At 32.3% G+C, this 19,841-nt stretch overlaps 1 pseudogene; it reads right to left on the reverse strand.

The window, feature by feature from the left end:
• LOC127723759 (uncharacterized) overlaps window positions 1-11,547 on the reverse strand; it is a 148,785-nt pseudogene extending 137,238 nt beyond the window's left edge.
• Between the last annotated feature and the right edge of the window lie 8,294 nt (window positions 11,548-19,841).

The following is a 19,841-nucleotide window of genomic DNA, read 5'->3' on the forward strand; positions in this document are numbered from 1 at the left end:
TCCTTAAACCCTGCTGACTGCCATTGGCGATTGCCAAATAAACGGATCACAAGATGTTACAAAATGGATCTTTCAAAATTATTAATTTAATACCAAACAGAAAACAATAAACTTGCGGAAAAGATGGTATACCGTAAACAAAAGGTGCAAAAATTAGTACACCATATCAGGATTTCGACAATTAATGTCTCTTCAGTGATGTTGGGAAAGGTCGAACAACAGATGTTCTTAAACCCTGATGACTGCCATTGGCGATTGCCAAATAAACGGATCACAAGATGTTACAAAATGGATCTTTTAAAATCATTAATTTAATACCAAACAGAAAACAATAAACTTGCGGAGAAGATGGTATACCGCAAACAAAAGGTGCAAAAATTAGTACACCATATCCAGATTTCGACAATTAATGTCTCGTCAGTGATGTTGGGGATCGAAACGGTATTTGGAAGGCCATATAATTTACCTCAATTTAGAATAGACTCTTGAATTTGGAAAAGTCGAAATATTAGAAATGGGATGAACGGATCATATAAACTCGAAGGAAAATATAATACAAGCCCAAACGAAAAAATATAAACAAGTCTAAATTGAAAACAACGTTCAAACCTATGATTGCGTTGGATAAAAACCGCAATTTTTATACGTGTGCATGCAATTCAAATTTCCTAATAGAGGGGTTTAAATACAGCACAAACAACATTTTCCAAAAGACCAAAAAAATTGAAAAAGTATATTTTAACAAAACGCATTTGTCTAACAGGTCGAACAACATATGTTCTTAAACCCTGCTGACTGCCATTGGCGATTGCCAAATAAACGGATCGCAAGATGTTACAACATGGATCTTTTAAAATTATTAATTTAATACCAAACAGAAAACAATAAACTTGCAGAAAAGATGGTATAACGCAAACAAAAGGTACAAAAATTAGTACACCATATCCGGATTTCGACAATTAATGTCTCTTCAGTGATGCTAGGGATCGAAACGGTATTTGGAAGGCCATATAATTTATTTCAATTTAGGATAGACTCTTGAATTTGGAAGAGTCGAAATATTAGAAATGGATGAATGGATCATAAAAACCCGATGGAAAATATAATACAAGCCCAAACGAAAAAAATTAAACAAGTCTAAATTGAAAAGAACGTTCAAACCTATGATTGCGTTTGATAAAAACTGCAATTTTTATACGTGTACATGCAATACAAATTTCCTCATTGAGTGGTTTAAATACAGCACAAACAACATTTTCCAAAAGACCAAAAAAGTGAAAAAGTATATTTTAACAAAACGCATTTGACTAACAGGTGGAACAACAGATGTTCTTAATACGTTATAGATTCGTAATAAATATAGAATACGTGCATAGAGGACTTAGTTTAGTATATATGCATGCATTGGTCCACATAAAGACATGCCACCCTATCGAACAATCATTTTGATTGCCTTTGCCCTTTCTCCTTGATGCAGCATGCTTAGCGAAGAAGCAGCAAATACCAACGTAACAGTATTTGGTTTAACCTGCACAAGTTATTACCTAAGACCTCCCAAACTCGAGGCGAACACGCTTCCACGAGACGATGGAGGCGGTACATATTTTTTTTAAACAACATAGCTTGGTATAACTATGTACATATTTTCCAAATATTCTATTATATAATTGATCTTTTGATAGTTGATTTGTTAATAACTATTCGGTAGACTTTTTATAGGCCACATATATCTATATTTCGATAAATCAACAACACTTTAGTTTTAGTGATAAATAAATAAAAAGATTTAGAAACATGTGCCACTTAACTATCTTTGTCTGTTTTCATCATCTCAACGTGTACACAGTAGACATCTCTCAATATCAGTATAGGTACCTATGTTAGCAGCTACCAACATGTTTATAATTTTAGGGGTCAAGGGTCTTTTAAAATCACCAATTTTTATGTTTTATAGGCAACAAACAGCCAAGTTCACAACTTGTGCCTACTGCATGCACGAATTTAAGATCTGGTAAAAAAAAAACAGACGTCAATAAATTCTTGCTTCCGAAGCGCTCTTCTGGATTTGTCTTCATCAGTAACGCCAAAGCCTACTATTTGAAACCCGAGGATGTATAAGATCCGAAACAGTTGAAGCGCTTTATGACCACAAAATCGATAAAATACTTCGGCAAATTCATCCAAGGTCAACTTTGCCTGAGGGAGTCAAAATTGGTGAAAAAATACGACATCAACATGATCAATGATACAATTGAGTACATTTACATTGAACAAAACTTAGTTAATGAACTTCTTTTAACAAACACATGTGAAGCAAGTTATAAGCAAAAGAACTATCAATATACAAGATATATGATTATTGAAGATGTGCATATATGCAAAATTGGAAGGTTTATACTACAAAATTAAGCCCATCGGTGGCAATGATTTCGAGAGTAAATAACATTCCAATGACTAACTATTATATAACTCGACATAATTCATGTTTACATATACCGGGAAAACATCAACTCCATGTACAATTGGACTGCTATAATTGACAAGTAAACATCTAATTCGGACAAACACAAGTCAAGAATAATCCAAAACAGGAGAGTACAAACATACATAGAACTTTTCTTTTTGTAACCACGAATAACATATTTATGAACAATATTGAACAAGTTGTAAACAGTTGTATTACAAAGATCGTTTTATGAATGGAAATATGGAAGTGAATTATTAAACAATTTATAGTGAATATGAATTTATGTTCATTTCAGAATCTTAAAAAAAGGAAAGTAACAACGACACTGTAACTATCCGGTAGACTTTTTATAGGCCACATATATCTATATTTCGATAAATATACAAAACTTTAGTTTTACTGATAAATAAATCAAAAGATTTAGAAACATGTGCCACTTAACTGTATTTGTCTGTTTTAATCATCTCAACATGTACACAGTAGATATCTCTCGATCTCAGTATAGGTACCTATGTTAGCAGCTACCAACTTGTTTATAATTCTGGAGTCAAGGGTCTTTTAAAATCACCAATTTTTATGTTTTATAGGCAACAAACAGCCAAGTTCACAACTTGTGCCTACTGCATTTCACGAATTTAAGATCTGGTAAAAAAATCCAACACGTCATTAATTTCATGGTTCCGAAGCGCTCTTCTGGATTTGTCTTTATCAGTAACGCCAAAGCCTAATATTTGAAACCCAAGGATGTATAAGATCCGAAACAGTTGAAGCGCTTTATGACCACAAAATCGATAAAATACTTCGGCAAATTCATCCAAGGTCAACTTTGCCTGAGGGAGTCAAAATTGGTGAACAAATACGACACTAACATGATCAATGATACAATTGAGTACATTTACATTGAACAAAACTTAGTTAATGAACTTCTTTTAACAAACACATGTGAAGCAAGTTGTAAGCAAAAGAACTATCAATATACAAGATATATGATTATTGAAGATGTGCATATATGCAAATTTGGGAGGTTTATACTACAAAATTAAGCCCATCGGTGGCAATGATTTTCAGAGTAAATAACATTCTAATGACTAATTATTATATAACTCGACATAATGCATGTTTACGTATGCCGGGAAAACATCAACTACATGTACAATTGGACTGCTATAATTGACAAGTAAACATCTAATTCGGACAAACAAAAGTCAAGTATAATCCAAAACAGGAGAGTACAAACATACATAGATCTTTTCTTTTTGTAAACATGAATAACATATTCATGAACAATATCGAACAAGTTGTAAACAGTTACATTATAAAGATCGTATTATGAATGAAAATATGGAAGTGGATTATTAAACAATTTATAGTGAATATGAAATAATGTTCATTTCGGAATCTTGATAAAAGGAAAGTAACAACGACACAACTGTGATCAGCGTGCTTACAATACTTTACTACCTGTAGGCTTATCTTATTTTCTTTTTTTTTTTTATAGTCGATGCTCTGCAAAATTGTAATAAAGTTCGCTAATCCTGTCGAATCTCGTGTAGATGAAATGCGCATCTGGCATATAAAATAACAAGGATCTATTGTTATGAATACACGTCAGATAGCTATATTTCCGACTGGGACGCTAGAGACCAACTTAGAAGATTTGAGAATGGCAATTATCTATTGCCGAATAAAGGTCGTGAATAGAACAACCAGACAATGTGGTATGAATGTAAAACTATGAACCATAGTTAAAATTAAGTTGATGTATACAATCTATAGGCCATCGTATGGCCTTTAATATTGACAAATACAGTTACATCAAAGTCAGCTTTAAAGGACACATACATCAAAAAAATTGTGAAAACCAACTGTCTGATTTATTATATTACAAAACAGTTAACAAAAGTTACAGTATGATATACAGCAATCAGCAACAACCACTTACGGGTTATGTTCTTATCGTATATTTTATGATGGTATGACAATAAACCCCTAACGGGAGGGATTGTGCTTGATTTCCATAAGATGAAGACATAATCTTTCAATCAGATTAATTGAGGTCTGAAGCTGGCATGTGAGTCACTGCTAGTAGTCCTTTGTTAATTTATGTATAATTGTCGTTTTGCTTAGTTTCGTCTGTTACCTATTCTAACATCGGACTCGCACTTCTTTTGAACTGAGTTTTACATTGCGTATTGCTGTGTGTTTGTTTATTTTACATTGGCTAGAGGTATATGGGGAGGGTTGAGATCTCAAAGCACATGTTTAATCCAGCCGCATTTTGGCGCCTGTTCCAAGTTAGGTTGGCGTCCATTTTCGATGAACTAGTACATTTCTAGTTTAGGGACCAGCTGAAGTCCGCCTCTAGGTGCCGGATTTTATCGCTGTGCTAAAGACCCATAGTTGGCCTTGAGCAGTTTTCTGCTCTTTGGTCGGGTTGTTGTCTCTTTGGCACATTCCCCGTTTCAATTGTCAATTGTAGTTGAAAAACTCAAACATACCAAATTAATCTTTCGGAAAAAAAAATTAAAATATGAAATGATTATTTTCGTTGTTTACATAGTTGCTTTTCTTGGTGAACCTTCATAAAGTTGTCATTCATATTGGTATCAATTATGTTGAGTTTCAATCGCCTTATCATTATGTCGTAGCAGACAAAATTCATTTAAAAGAGACGTTCTTATATATAAATGATGTCATCTTAAGTAAAATATAAAAGTGTTGCCAATACGTTGTTTCAGCTGATTTTGAATGTAGTCTGATACATCTATTTTTGATTTACACCTAGAATTATCAATAGAAAACAACAGTTAGATTCGGTTAAACACTAAACTTGACCAAACAAAATACGAGACTTAACTACATGTAATCAAGTGTTAATAATTCATCTTTATAGTAACTGTCTTCTTAAAATAACCGTATCGTGGTACAGTTGCCAACATTGACTTCGTTTGGAATCTGCTGGATCGGTGTCTCATTGACAAGCATACACCATCTCCTTATCTTAAAATAAGCTATACATGCTATAGAAACCCCGTTCCTACATAATTCATTCTATCTTGCGGTCGATATACTATGCTCTTTCTATATGTGAAATTCTTTTTCTTTAGTATGTACAGATGTAACGTGTTTGTGTAATTCAAGAGTTGTATACGTACGTCCAAAAAAAAACAGCAGCCACATACATGTTTTAACTATGTGAATACCATTTTTGCTTAGCCTACATATTGGTCGTTTGATGTTGTCCCTAAAAACTAAAGTCTTACACTAAATCTATACCTTTTGCTTTGAGATCAAAATATTGTCAAAAATTATAAAAACAGAACTTGAGTTTTCAGATTAAGAAAGGGTCTTGGAAACGTCAAGAAAGCATGATTTTGCATCATTTGTTCTATAGCTTCTTGGGGATTTCAGCAGCTCCCAAACCATTCATTTTTTTTAGCCTCGCTCCGCTCGGCATAACAATGGTTTGCGATACTTTTAAAAGAGACTAGCTACAGCTAAAATACCATGTATGTATGAAATACCTGTATACATGGTATATGCAGTTTGGAATTCAGAAGATTCATTTCCGCAGAGGATGATGATTAATTCTGATTAAATTGTACATGAAGACTTGCCTATACATGTATTATTTTATTTTATTCAAGAATAAAAAAAATGAATTTAAAAATTGCATGTCTGTAAATATTATAAATATAGTTGTGAAAATAAATGATCAGTCCCTTGTTTTAATGAAACTGAAACATCTTGCTTCAACAGTGCAGAAAATGAATAGTCTGTCCTCCTAGTTTTCAAAAATAAATAACTGATCCAAAACTAATCCTCCTGCTCCCCTGTATATATTGTACAGATTATGTAATTTAAAAAAAATGATGTTATTCTGCAACAATGTTATTATAAGCGATTCGATTGATTCTTGCTTTGGAACGTCTTTCAATATAAACTTTGGACAATTAGATTTATAGGAAAAAATCGTCGTTTTTGTGACTTTTTTTAAAGCCAGCTAACAAGCAATGTATGGTTATTAAAAAAAAATTGGTAAAATTCATGAAAAAAAAAAACTTAATACATGTAATAGTCCGAATAAATGACCATTGATACTGTATCAGACAAAATTAAATAAAAAAACCAAAACAATAGATATAAGAAGATGTGGTATGAGTGCCAATGAGACAACTCTCCATCCAAGTCAAAATTTATAAAAATAAACCATTATAGGTCACAGTACGGTCTTCAACACGGAGCTTTGGCTCACACCGAACAGTAAGCTATAAAGGGCCCCCAAAAAAATACTAGTGTAAAACCATTCAAACGGGAAAACCAACGGTCTAATCTGTATAAAAAACGAGAAACGAGAAACACTTATGAACCACATCAACAAAAAACTACCTAAAGTATATAAGCCAAGGATTGATATTGAGCCTGTTGCAATTCTAACAAACGCATTTAATTTGTAAACCGAAACAAACTTCTTTCTAAGCAAACTTTGTTCTAGTATTAGTTTGTTTTTACCTCAAAATAAACATGGATTTTTCTCCCCGTCTGGGTTAAATACAAACTAGAAATAGTTATCAAAGGTAATAGGATTATAATTGAATACGCCAGACGCGCGATTCGTCTACATAAGACTCATCAGTGACGCTCAGATCAAAAAAGTTATAAAGCCAAACAAGTACAAAGTTGAAGAGCATTGAGGACCCAAAATTACAAAAAATTGTGCCAAATACGTAATTTATTCCTGGGATAAGAAAATCCTTAGTTTTTCCAAAATATTCAAAGTTTTGTAACAGGAAATTTATAAAAATGACCATATAATTGATATTCGTGTCATCACCGAAGTACTGACTACTGGGCTGGTGATACCCTCGGGGACGAAACGTCCACCAGCAGTGGCATCGACTCAGCGGTGTAAATAGTTATCAAAGGTACCAGGATTTTAATCTAATACGCCAGACGCGCGTTTCGTCTAAATAAGACTCATCAGTGACGCTCAGATCAAAAAAGTTAAAAAACCAAACAAGTACAAAGTTGAAGAGCATTGAGGACTCAAAATTACAAAAAGTTGTGCCAAATACGGCTAAGGTAATCTATTCCTGGGATACGAAACTCCTTAGTTTTCCGAAATATTTAAAGTTTTGTAACAGGAAAATTTATAAAAATGACCATATAATTGATATTTATGTCGACACCGAAGTGCTGACTACTGGGCTGGTAGTACCCTCGGGGACAAAACGTCCACCAGCAGTGGCATCGACCCAGTGGTATAAATAGTTGTCAAAGGTACCAGGATTATAATTTTATACGCCAGACGCGCGTTTCGTCTACCATCTGATTAGAAAAAAAATTGATTGTGTATCATTGCCCAGATATTCATGATATTGTCTACTTTTAGTCCGTTTGGCCTTGATCTTAGATGTGGTAACCTCAAAGTCAATATGAATCTTCCTCTCATTATAATATATATGTGACCAAACGTCTAAGTGCGATAGCAATTCCACATAGAGTATTTTTAAGCATCTTTATAAGATCACCATACACGATTGTCCATACAATTAAAGTATTTTGGACCTTGTTCCCATCCAGTTAAACAGATGTTACTCAAAATCAATATAGATCTTAGCTCATTATGTGTTACCATATATATACAGTAAAATAATAGTATAAAGCTTCCAGAAACCTTAATGACTGACAGACTGATTAGATAACGGATGAACGGATCATAAACTAGATACACGACAAAAAAGACCCCCTTCCCCCCAAAATAAAACAACAAAAAAAACAAAAAACAAAAAATAGAAAACAATAAACAACCAAAAACAAGTTTACTTTCACCAACAATTCAAAACAAAAGCAAACAAATGAAGACAAAAGACGAAGACAAATTAAAACGTAAAAAAACATTTAATTTAAAACTCATTGATCATTTTAATAAATTACTGTCAAAGGATCTCAATTAAACGCCTTTGAAAGATCTTCGAATATTGCTATTATCGGTAAAAACATCCATTTTTGTATTGGATAAATAAAGCAATAATCGTACCACTATATATCAATACATGTATGCCTTAATACTGTTAATTGTATGTACTTATACAGTATATTTTGGCATTGCACACGGTCATGTTTTTCTCAGACTGTTTAAGACGTCTTCATACCAAATCGGTTGTATGTTGATTCTTTAGTGTGGGATAACTTGTTTAACAATACTAGTAGTTGTTATTAGCTTCGAATTGCTTCCAGTAACTGCGAGCTCTCTAAGATGGGTCAATATCCCAAATACACCTCAAACTCAAGAACTCAAAGATAGTGCAACTATTTAGCTATAGAATGTGTGCGCGGAACTAAATTTTCAAAGACCTTATTTTGTAAAAAAAGGGATTTTTTATCTTGAGAAAGGGATTTCCGGGTGTGCTATATCACGGGAGAATTAATGTCACTTCGTACCCTGAAATTCTAGGAGTAGGGTTGTGAGCTCGAGAACATGTTTATCGCCGCCACATACTATACATTGTCTGTCATATTTGTTTGTCTTTAATTGTTTTGTACATAAATCCGAGCGTTGTTTTTTTTGTTGTTCGTGTGCTTGCTTTATTTGTTTCACACTTTGTCATGTTGAGACCTTTTAAAGCCGACTATACATTATGGGTTTATTGTCAAAGGCTGTGGAATGATGATAGTTGGTTAAATCTATAAGGGATGGTTGTTTCATTGGTTATCAAACCACACCTCCTTATATAATATCAAACCAATACGATACATATAATATCATTTATTTTATATTAAAAGCTGTACACATTCAGAACACAATTTGAATATTTTAGCGCATTCGCTGCATGGAATATTAAATGATAAATCATATTGAGGTGTGCGGCATATTTTGTCCAGATTACAAACTTAGTGTATTGTTCTAGATATAGGCTAAAGTAATTATTAAAAGCATATGTGTGTTTATATAAAATTGAATATTGATTACATAAAAACAAATGGAACAATATAATAATTATTTTGATATACAAAGCAGCATTAGAAACAAATCATGCATACATGTGTTTTGTGTTTAGATTAATTTTAAATATTTAAATACAATTACCCTTAAGTTTTGTTTAAGATAACAGGCTTATAGTTTTATATTTAATAGTTCATGCTTCCATTTTTTTTAATTAACAATTAGGCAAATTTAGACAATTTTTTGACAATATTGGAATTCATTATATGAAAAGAAAATGTTTTTGTAATTTTTTTGTCTGTATATTGGTGAACGTTATAGTAAGCTACTTTTTCTTATCTAATGTCATTTGAAACATGTCGTGATTGTATTGCAAAATATTTATTAGTACATTAAAAAAATATATAGCATCTATAATACTCCAGAAAGTTAAAATTGAGTGCGTGCATTGTAAAATTATCCATTCTAATCATAATCAATTTCATTGCATGTTTTTTTAGTGTTAAATGTGCCTATTGGACAAGGCGTACCAGCCAGATTGAGATTACCACATTGCGTCGGAGCAATTACAGCAATAAGTTCATTATAAAACTTTTCCTGATTGTTGTTGTTGTAATCGCTGCACTTATGTGGATTTCCTGTAAACGTACAATCATTTGTGATTGTGTTCTTAGTTTCTTTCTTGCATACTATTCGGAATGGTCTTGGACCGCCCCCGTGTCCACCTCCTTCGTACCCTTTGCATTCACAATTTGTTAACGACAGATTCGCCTTAATTTTTTTCGCTCTCTTGACTCGTTGACTGTCGGATGCTTGGCAGTATGTAACAATGCAAAGTAATACCAGAAAGAGTACTATCTTCATTCTGCAAAATTCAAACAAAGTTCGCAAAGAACAGCGAATAAACATATATTATTATAGAACATTTTTATTAATGTTTATAATGATAATAATAATAGTAAAAAATGTAATACTATTACTATAATTGGAAGAAGAACTACTATAATATTGATAATAGTAATAATAATATTAAAAATAATGATCATACTGATAATACACATTTGTGGAAAATATGTCTTTACCTAGGATTATACTAAGACTTACGATTACAGTTGGCAACAAACAAAGGATCATCTCAAAATTTGAAAAAAAACAATGGAGATACATAGAAAAACAAAATATATTGTATGATGTAAATAAATCTTTCGACGTTACCTTAATGTCACAAATTTGGATAGCTGTCTTGTATGTTGCCACAAAGTCTCCATAAATTTGTAATTTTTTTAAATGTCAGATGGCCAGCTTTGGACATTTGTGATTTTTTCAACTTAACATATGAGTTATCATGGTAAACAAGATTAAATAACCATTTGATGTCATCAAACACAAGCATTCATATATTTACACAGCTTAATGAATCAACCTTTTCCCATCAGGTTAGTGTCAGATGAAAGGGACAACACTTCAAGAGGTTAGATGGAAGTAAATTCCTTATAACAACCACGACTTTTTAAAAGTTTGAATGCTATTACACTAGTTATTTTTGGGGCCCTTATAGCTTGATGTTCGGTATTAGCCAAAGCTCCGTGTTGAAGACCGTTATTTGACCTATAATGGTTTACTTTTACTAATTGTGACTTGGATGGAGAGTTGTCTCATTGGCACTCATATCACATCTTCTTATTTCTATGTACAGCAGGTTGTTTAACAATCAAATTTCGATCTTCACAAATAGAAATAAGATTAGATAAACTATAATGGTACAGTTTCTCAGGCTTTTTATATACAGATTTATTTATATTAGTTATTGAGTATTCGATGAATTACGAGGAATAATAGATACACTCCTACGTTGACATAAAGCTAAATATATACCACATTATGATTCGTGTTTTCACTGTATCTTATTTCCTTTTTCAACATGGGTAACTGTCATTCATGATAATCATTTAATCATAACAAATTATAATATGATGATTTGTTATACTTTTATTGTCTTTTTAATCAATGGTTCAACATGACAATGGCATGCTATTTCTTCTCATAAATTAAATAAAAATACCATACCTTTAAACTGATTCTATGTGACAACTTTCAGTACAAGCACAAGAAAAACCATGATGTAAACGTAACATATCATTCTTTTATATCGTTTAACAAATAATCACATGACTTTCTGTGGGTTTTTCAATATAATTACTAATTGGTTGTTAATTTTTGGTAAAAAGTCAAATTATTAGTCAATTATCACGAATATGAAAATAAAGTAAACCTGTACATTAGTAGGGTCATATTCAATGAAAGAGCAATAGTGTGTATCTACAATTTTCTGAATTATTGTCAATTTTAAGTAGAAAAATTTTCAAAAACGTATATTAAAAAAAAAGAGTAAAGTTTATATAGAAGGTTCAAAAGATGGTACAGAACTGCAACACCAACACAAATATTCAATCGTCAGTCAAGCTATGTGATCATCAGGGATTCACATTAAATATTATCGGTTAAGGGTGTTTTTCGACACATTTTTTACAAAATCATGTACAATATTACAATATTTCTTTCAATACAATTGTTCACCGCTACATGATATTTTGAATTCAAACTCAAGCAAATTTTAGTAAGTTTTAAACAACAAAAACACTATTTCGAACTTCAAGTGACACAACTATAGGGGATATTAATCCATCCCTTTGATGACAATTTTTCTTCAATTGTACATAGAATCTAAATTGACCATGAATACGGTATGAAATCTAAATATTTAAGTTTTACTCATATGTAATTGATGCATTATCCTATGTGTAAAAATTCTCTAACATTATTTTCTGCTATAAAATATAAATATCAAACATGTGTATTCATGTTACCCTTAGTTGTTTAAATGTTTTGTATTTTTGTTTATTTCACAATATCATGGTCGTGCAAATAACGACATTTTGTAAGATTGGTTTCATTAGTTATTGTCCGTTTTTTGAGAAATGTATACTTCATATGCTGGTGAAGCTGATATATTGCTGCTAAGGTGAAGAACATTTATTTATTTGTTATGAATGGTGGTACTGAGATGACAGCTGAAGTCAAATTCGACGTATAGATATAGAAATGAGGTTGAAGAAGCTGTATATGTGGTTACGTATATCTCTTGTGCAGGAAAAGATATTTATATGAATTAGAAAAGTTGGGATTGTTAATGGAAGGGACATCATTCATTAACTTGTTTTTACAAAATTAAATGATCTAGCTTCTTGGGTCTTCTTATTTTTTACAGAGTATAAAGGAACTGCAGCAGATTTACGAAGTTAAACACAACTATTCATGCAATGTCGGAAAAGATGCACAGTTGATCCGACAATTATCAAGCTAACTTACAAGAGAAACGAAATATACCAAAGGGACATTCCAACTCATAAGTCGAAAAAAATGACAACACAATGGCTAAAAAAAAACACCTACAGACAAAATAAAGTACAGTAAAACAACATTTACATGAACAGCTTCGATTGCAGAAGACCTGTTATAATGTTAAATTTGGTCTAAACTGATCTGCTCTATACTACCTTAGCTTGTGATTATCTTCAAAACTGCTATGCCTCGATTGATTAAATATATGCACACCTTCTTGTATCTCGATGTAAAAAGAAAAACCATAAGACTCGACATGTATGATTGGAATTAAATGTCGTTTGGTCTTCTCTTTCGAAAAAGATATCGGTTATATTTTTAAAGAAAAAATAGCTTACGTACATTGCACATTCTAGTAAAGATCACATTCGTCAAGTCACGTACATCTTATATCAAAGGTCAAGTGGATATCCGTTATAAACTGTAGTTTTAGAGATCAACACTGCAAACATGTTGTACTTCTAAATAAACAAAATGGGCATACAAATAGTATAAAAACTCATCAATAATAAATAAGGTATATATAAACGGTAAGTATAATTTTCTGATTTAAATGAGAGCACCAACATATCGTAAAGGGGCACGAGATATATAAAAAATCTAAAATATGATTTTTTTCGTTCAAGCATTAATGAATGATAAATAGTGAAATAATAATTCGCTTTAAGCAGTCAGTCTGCCTCAATTTTGTCAAAAGAAGATAATAAACATTGATGATTAATTATTAACTTGCAACCCCTTAGCTAGAGATAGATAACGCATGAATTGTCCGTGTAAAGGTATTTAAAGGAAAAGAATGTGAACATTGAAAGTGAAACAAAGGTAAATCATTTGATTAACTGATTCGATCCACAAAAAATCATTCGTATACAGGTAACAACATATATTTTTAAATCTATAAAGTGAATTTAAACAGACCTCGAAAAATCCAATTGCACGATTTTTATTTATATTTATATCTATATTTATGTTTATATAGCTTATATGGTCATCGGAGGTCGTTCGAGGTCAACTCAATATTCAATTAGATGGCGTGTAGACTAAAATACACATGAAACGAAGCTACATATAATAGAGCCCATGCCCTGTAAATTGTTTATTTTACACTTTTTATAGTTTGGATACATGTTTTACATTATTCATTTATTGTGATAAATAAAATATGAGTCAAATCGGTGAACATGAATTTGACAGCTAGTGCCCCTTTAAACTGAACCGGGATTAATAATCAGTAGTTTCTAAAACCAAAAAAGTTAACAAAAATATTAATTAGTAAATTCGGTAGCTGACGATATATTGTATTTAACTAACAGCATAATCTAGGTACAGTTAATAATATTTGTTGTCGTATTTGATTCAGAGAGCCAATCATTCATCATTGTATTCAAAATACCAAAGGACTGCACAGGCATTAAGAAGAGAAGTCCTGATATCACAGAATGGTTTGTAAAATAAAATGTTGTCCTCGTTAATTAAATTATAGCACAAGTAGTTTACAGATGTTTAAATCTTATAAATCGATTTAGTAGTCAGGGTACTAAATAAAAAAATCAAGGTAACAAAAAATCACATGGGAGTCGCACGTACTTCAATATGAGAGAAAGTGGGTGCGTCAACAAGGTGTAAAATAGATTGTCCAGTTTGCATTAATATCACGAGAAAACTCTATTTACAGGTATGACATTTATTGTTTCATAGCATTCAGAGGGAAAAAAAATTGTGGCAACGTAACAGAGCATTTTTTGTAAAAACATTACATACTCTTTGAAGAGGACGAAAATCCTCTTTTAATAAACACGATGGAATAATAACAAAAAAAAAGTAAATGATGTTTCCTGGTAGGATATATACCAAATAGCATGTCTATATCATTTGCCTCCATTGCAATTTTTGAAATTAATTTACTTACAAATATGTAAAGCACGGCCTTGAAAAGGGTCATAGATATTGAAATACATCATAGCAATTTAGTCACGCCATATGTTTTGTTAGTTGATCAAGTACCGGTAAATATAAATGTCCATGTGAGCTATAAGTGTTCTGGTTACATGTAGGTTTTATCTATTATCAAAAAACTTAAACATACAGCGTAAAAACTTCAAGTCGACTAGACTGATCTTCCTCTTTACATTGCATCAATTCAGCATGGAATTTCTAAGTAACAATTGACTGAGCCACCATCTAGTACCATTCAAATAATAAGTGATACCCTTAAACAAAGCAGTTCAAATCAAATCCATAAAATTGAAAAGCCTAGAATGAATGGCATGAACAAAAGTTGAAAAGCATATAAAAAAACTTTAAACAACTTTACTCAAAATGGAAATTTGAAGGAAAAGACCTGAATGATGAAATCAGGATGAAATTGAAAAAAGAGAAGAAAGACCTCTGTAGCCAACAAAGAAAGGAACATGATGAAGATAGATTGTAAATACACAAACACATTACGGGAAATCCATTCACATTACTATTGTACAAATTAATAAATAGGAAAATATTCAAAACAAGAACAAATAAATCAGATATAGATGAAGATGGAGATCTCTACAGGCAGAGAAGATCATTTGCAAAATAGAATACCTCAGTATTCCCAAAATAAACAAATTATGACAACTCATACAGAATAAACTATCAAATTTAATACCTTAAGAAAAAAAGGACACCATTAAAGCTATGAAAAACCTAATCATTGCTAAATCCCTAGATGAGAACAGACTATTTGCGGATCTCTTAAAACTTGCCAAAGATATTTTTATAGATCAGACCATTCACCAGTAATTTTGACTTTAAAGATAAATGAGTTTACAAAAGGCAGATGCCTCTTGAAATTCTACAACTCTCTCCTTCAAGATACTGAATATGTAAAATTAATTAAAAAAACAATTATTAGCACAGTTGAGCAATATGCAGTGCTAGGTTATAGCAGAGACGCTTTCAACAGTATTATTGATGATTTTGATATACAATTTACAATCAGTGACCAATTATTTTTTGAAACACTTCTCAATAAGATCAGAGGTAAGACTATTTCATATTCGACATATATAAAAGGGGAAAGGGTAAAACAGGGAAAAAAAACTTACAGAAGAAATACAAAAACAAGAACAAAACACAATCACTGAGGACAATATAAATTTAATAGAGATAAAAAAAAAAAGTGAACTTAGAATTTTGCGACATAACAAGATTAAAGGTCAATATGTTAGGTCAAGAACCCAGTGGATTGAAGAAGGAGAGAGACCAGCTAATTATTTTTGTAGCATAGAAACCCAAAATTTTGTAAATAAAACTATTAAAAAAATTATTATTAATGATAACACTGTAGTAGAAAATCAAAAAGAAATCTTGAAGCAAATAAAATTATTCTATTTGAAGCTTTACAGAAGACAAGAGTGTATAAAATATGTCAATCTATCAGGGAAAATACCATTTCAAAGATAATGAAAAAGATTCTTTAGAAGGTAATATTACCTTTAGTGAGCTAACACAAGCATTGAAAAGGGTGAAAAATAATAAAAGCCCCGGTTCAGATGGCTTCACAGTAGAATTTTTCAAAGTGTTTTGGATAGATATCGGAAAATTTGTCTACATGTCAATAAATAATGCATATGAAATAGGGGAAATGTCTGTCACACAGAAGCAGGGAGTAATCACATGTATTCCAAAGGAAGGTAAATCAAGACAGTTTAAAAAAAGGCGTCCAATTACCCTTTTAAATTCAACTTATAGATTAGCATCTAGCTGTATAGCAGAGAGAATAAAGTCAGTTCTTAACAAACTAATTAATTCTGACCAAACAGGCTTTATTCCGGGGAGATTTATTGGGGAAAACTGTAGACTTATATACGATATTTTACATTTCACGTAGGAAAGTGACATCCCTGGTATATTACTCTTGATTGATTTTGAAAAAGCATTCGACTCTATCTCCTGGTCGTTTTTATTTGAGACACTTAAATATTTTAATTTTGGAGAATTGATCATGAACTGGAAAAAAACATTTTATAATAATATTTCTTCAACAGTAACTCAAAATTGTTGTCTGTCAGATCTTTGTCGTGTGGAAAGAGGCTGTAGACACAGAGACACTTTGTCTCCTTACCTTTTCTTGCTATGTGCAGAAATACTTGGCATTTAAGTCAGAAATAGTAATGATATAAAAGGTATTACGATAGATGATACAGAGTTTATATTGTCTCAATATGCTGATGACACATCACTTATATTAGATGGATCTTCTTCCTCTTTAGATGCATCCGTATCTTTCAATTCTATGCCGAGATATCAGGACTGAAAATTAACTTAGATAAAACAAATGTTATATGGATAGGAAGTAAAAACATAGTCAAGATAAAATATGTGTAAAGTGGGGATTGAAATGGGGTTCCAGTACCTTCAAATTATTTGTTATCACTTTTTGTGGTGATTTGAATAGAATGTCAAATCTAAATTATGCTCCTCGAATTCAAGAAATAGAAAGTATTATCCAAAAATGGTCAAAACAGTCGCTTACTCCATTTGGTAAAATAACTATAATAAACTCTTTAATTATATCAAAATTGAATCATCTGTTCTTATCCATTCCATGTCCAGATGAAAATGTACTACGACAACTCAATAGTAAAATCTATGCTTTCATTTGAGATGGTAAACCCGACAAGGTAAATCGAGATCTGTTATGTCAAGAATACTGTAGAGGTGGCTTAAAAATGATTAATTTGAGAAATTTTATACAAAGGCTAAAATTGACCTGGGTTAGAATTCAAATTCAAAGTGGATGAAATTATTTACTGCTACACACAATATAAATTTTACAGAGTTGGTTTATTTTGGAACAACTAAAACATTAGATAACGTTTTTTGGAAAGAAGTTATTTGTGCCTGGAAAAATCAGTCGAGACTCCGACATCTTCGCTATTTTGAGGAAGTCATATCTTCATCTATATTGAATAATGAGAACATTAAAATTGATAACGTCAGTGTTATTATAGAAGCTGGGCACAACACAGGGTATGGACTGTGAATGACCTTCTAGATGAGCAAGGACATATACAGTCCGTCTAAAGTTAAGCACCACCTACTTTTATTGTATCGAAAAATTTTACATTAATTTAAAAAAATCAGTTATTCCTCGAAAAAGAGAAAACATTCATGTAGCAATTTTGCTAACATATACCATAAACAAACCATGAACTTAAGATTGTTCACTTATGTAGGTTCTATGCATATAAATTTTGAGTTCATAGAAATAGTGCAAATTACACAAATCAGAAACGGAATTTAAGTTTCACTGTGTTTTTATTTTTTTTACAACAATTAATCACCCAATATCATTAAAATTCTCTACAAATAATTTTTGGTGTGTTCGGCAAATTTTATGTTAATATTTGAGTCAATAGGATGTGTAACCACCTCTCTTCCGGTACAGTTCCATAACACGGAGTCACATACTCTGTACAAGCCTTCTGAACTTTAGTTGAGGAAATCTATTCCATTCATCAACAAGTGCCACTCTTAAATCGTCAAAGGTGGATCTCTGCGATTAAGATTTCTGCCGATGGCATCCCAGACATGTTCGATAGGGTTCATGTCTGGAGACCTGGAAGGCCAAAAGATAGTGTCAATGGCTTATTGCGCTTTGTACTCGGTTACAATCCTTGCCCTGTGTGGTCTAGCGTTGTCGTCCATGTACAAGGGTCTTGACGCAAGTGGGTGATTATCAAAATGAGGGACTACAATGTTTCTAAGCACCACATCCCTGTATGTCTGTCCGTTCATGTTTCCCTGCAGAATATGCATACCCAGCTTACAACGGTATGAGAAGCAACCACATACTGTAACACCACCAGCACCGAATGCAGTCGTTGGGCAAATGTTGTTTTCGTCATAGGTAGTTTTATTTTCCCGCCAAACTCGTATTCTGCCGTCTACTGGTCGTAACAGAAACCGACTCTCATATGACCAATGAATTTTATGCCAGCTTCTCATGTTCCAGAGTCGATGGTCATTAGCCCATTGAAACCTGATTATACGGTTCCTGGCTGTCAGGGCAGGTCTCTTGACAACATGACGTGCTCTTAGATTGCCTCTAAGAAGTCGACAAACCAATGTTCGAACACTAACACGACCACCTGGAAGCCAGTGGTGTCTAAGCTGCGAGTCAGGAGTAAATGGGTCGGCTTTAGCACGACAAATAAGCAGTCTGTCATCACGACGGGTGGTTAAACGGGTCTTCCGGACCTTGGTCTATCATTTACAGTTCCTGTGTCAACATGACGTTGTAAAAGTCTGACAATGACGGTGTGATTAACATTAAAATTGTTACATATGCTCCTAGTGCTCCTACCGGCATTTGACATGCCAATTGCTTGCCAACGTTCAGCCACAGATAACTTACGCCTTGCCATATTACACAATGACTTGATGAAGGTCAAATTTCACCTGTACGCGGGACAGTCGGAAGATGATTTAAAGGTGCAGAAGACCTTTAATAAAAAGTTCCTTGTCGAGTTTATCAGAGTTCAATCTTTTTGGTCGTAATGCATTTTCTTAGTGCATGTTAAAGGCAATTCATAACACCAAACATTAATAATTTTTTCGCAATAGTTAAAAAAAAATATTGCAAGTTATATTTCGGTGGTGCTTAACTTTTGGCGGACTGTATATATTGTCTTATCAAAATTTTGAACGGTAATATACTTTTAAACCTACATTTTTACAATTTTATGGTATTAAAGTAGCATTAAAAAAATGGTTACAATCTATGGGAATCAACACTGAAAGGGGAAAAAACAACAAGCTTTGTTACCTTTTAATGTTAACATTTTTTTCAAGTCAAACAAAGGTTCAAAAGACATGTATAATATTTAAAATCAAAGTGCAATACCAGTTGTAATAGCAGCTGAGCGAAAATAAGAGGGTATATTGAATAACGTTGTAGGGGATTGGAAAACACTCCATAACTGTGTCACTAAAATCTCAAAAATACCAAGCTCTGTTGGTTTCAATACCGAATTATTCACCGTA

This window comes from Mytilus californianus, unplaced genomic scaffold, assembly GCF_021869535.1.
Source record: "Mytilus californianus isolate M0D057914Y unplaced genomic scaffold, xbMytCali1.0.p SCAF_13, whole genome shotgun sequence".
Taxonomy (NCBI): Eukaryota; Metazoa; Mollusca; class Bivalvia; order Mytilida; family Mytilidae; genus Mytilus; species Mytilus californianus.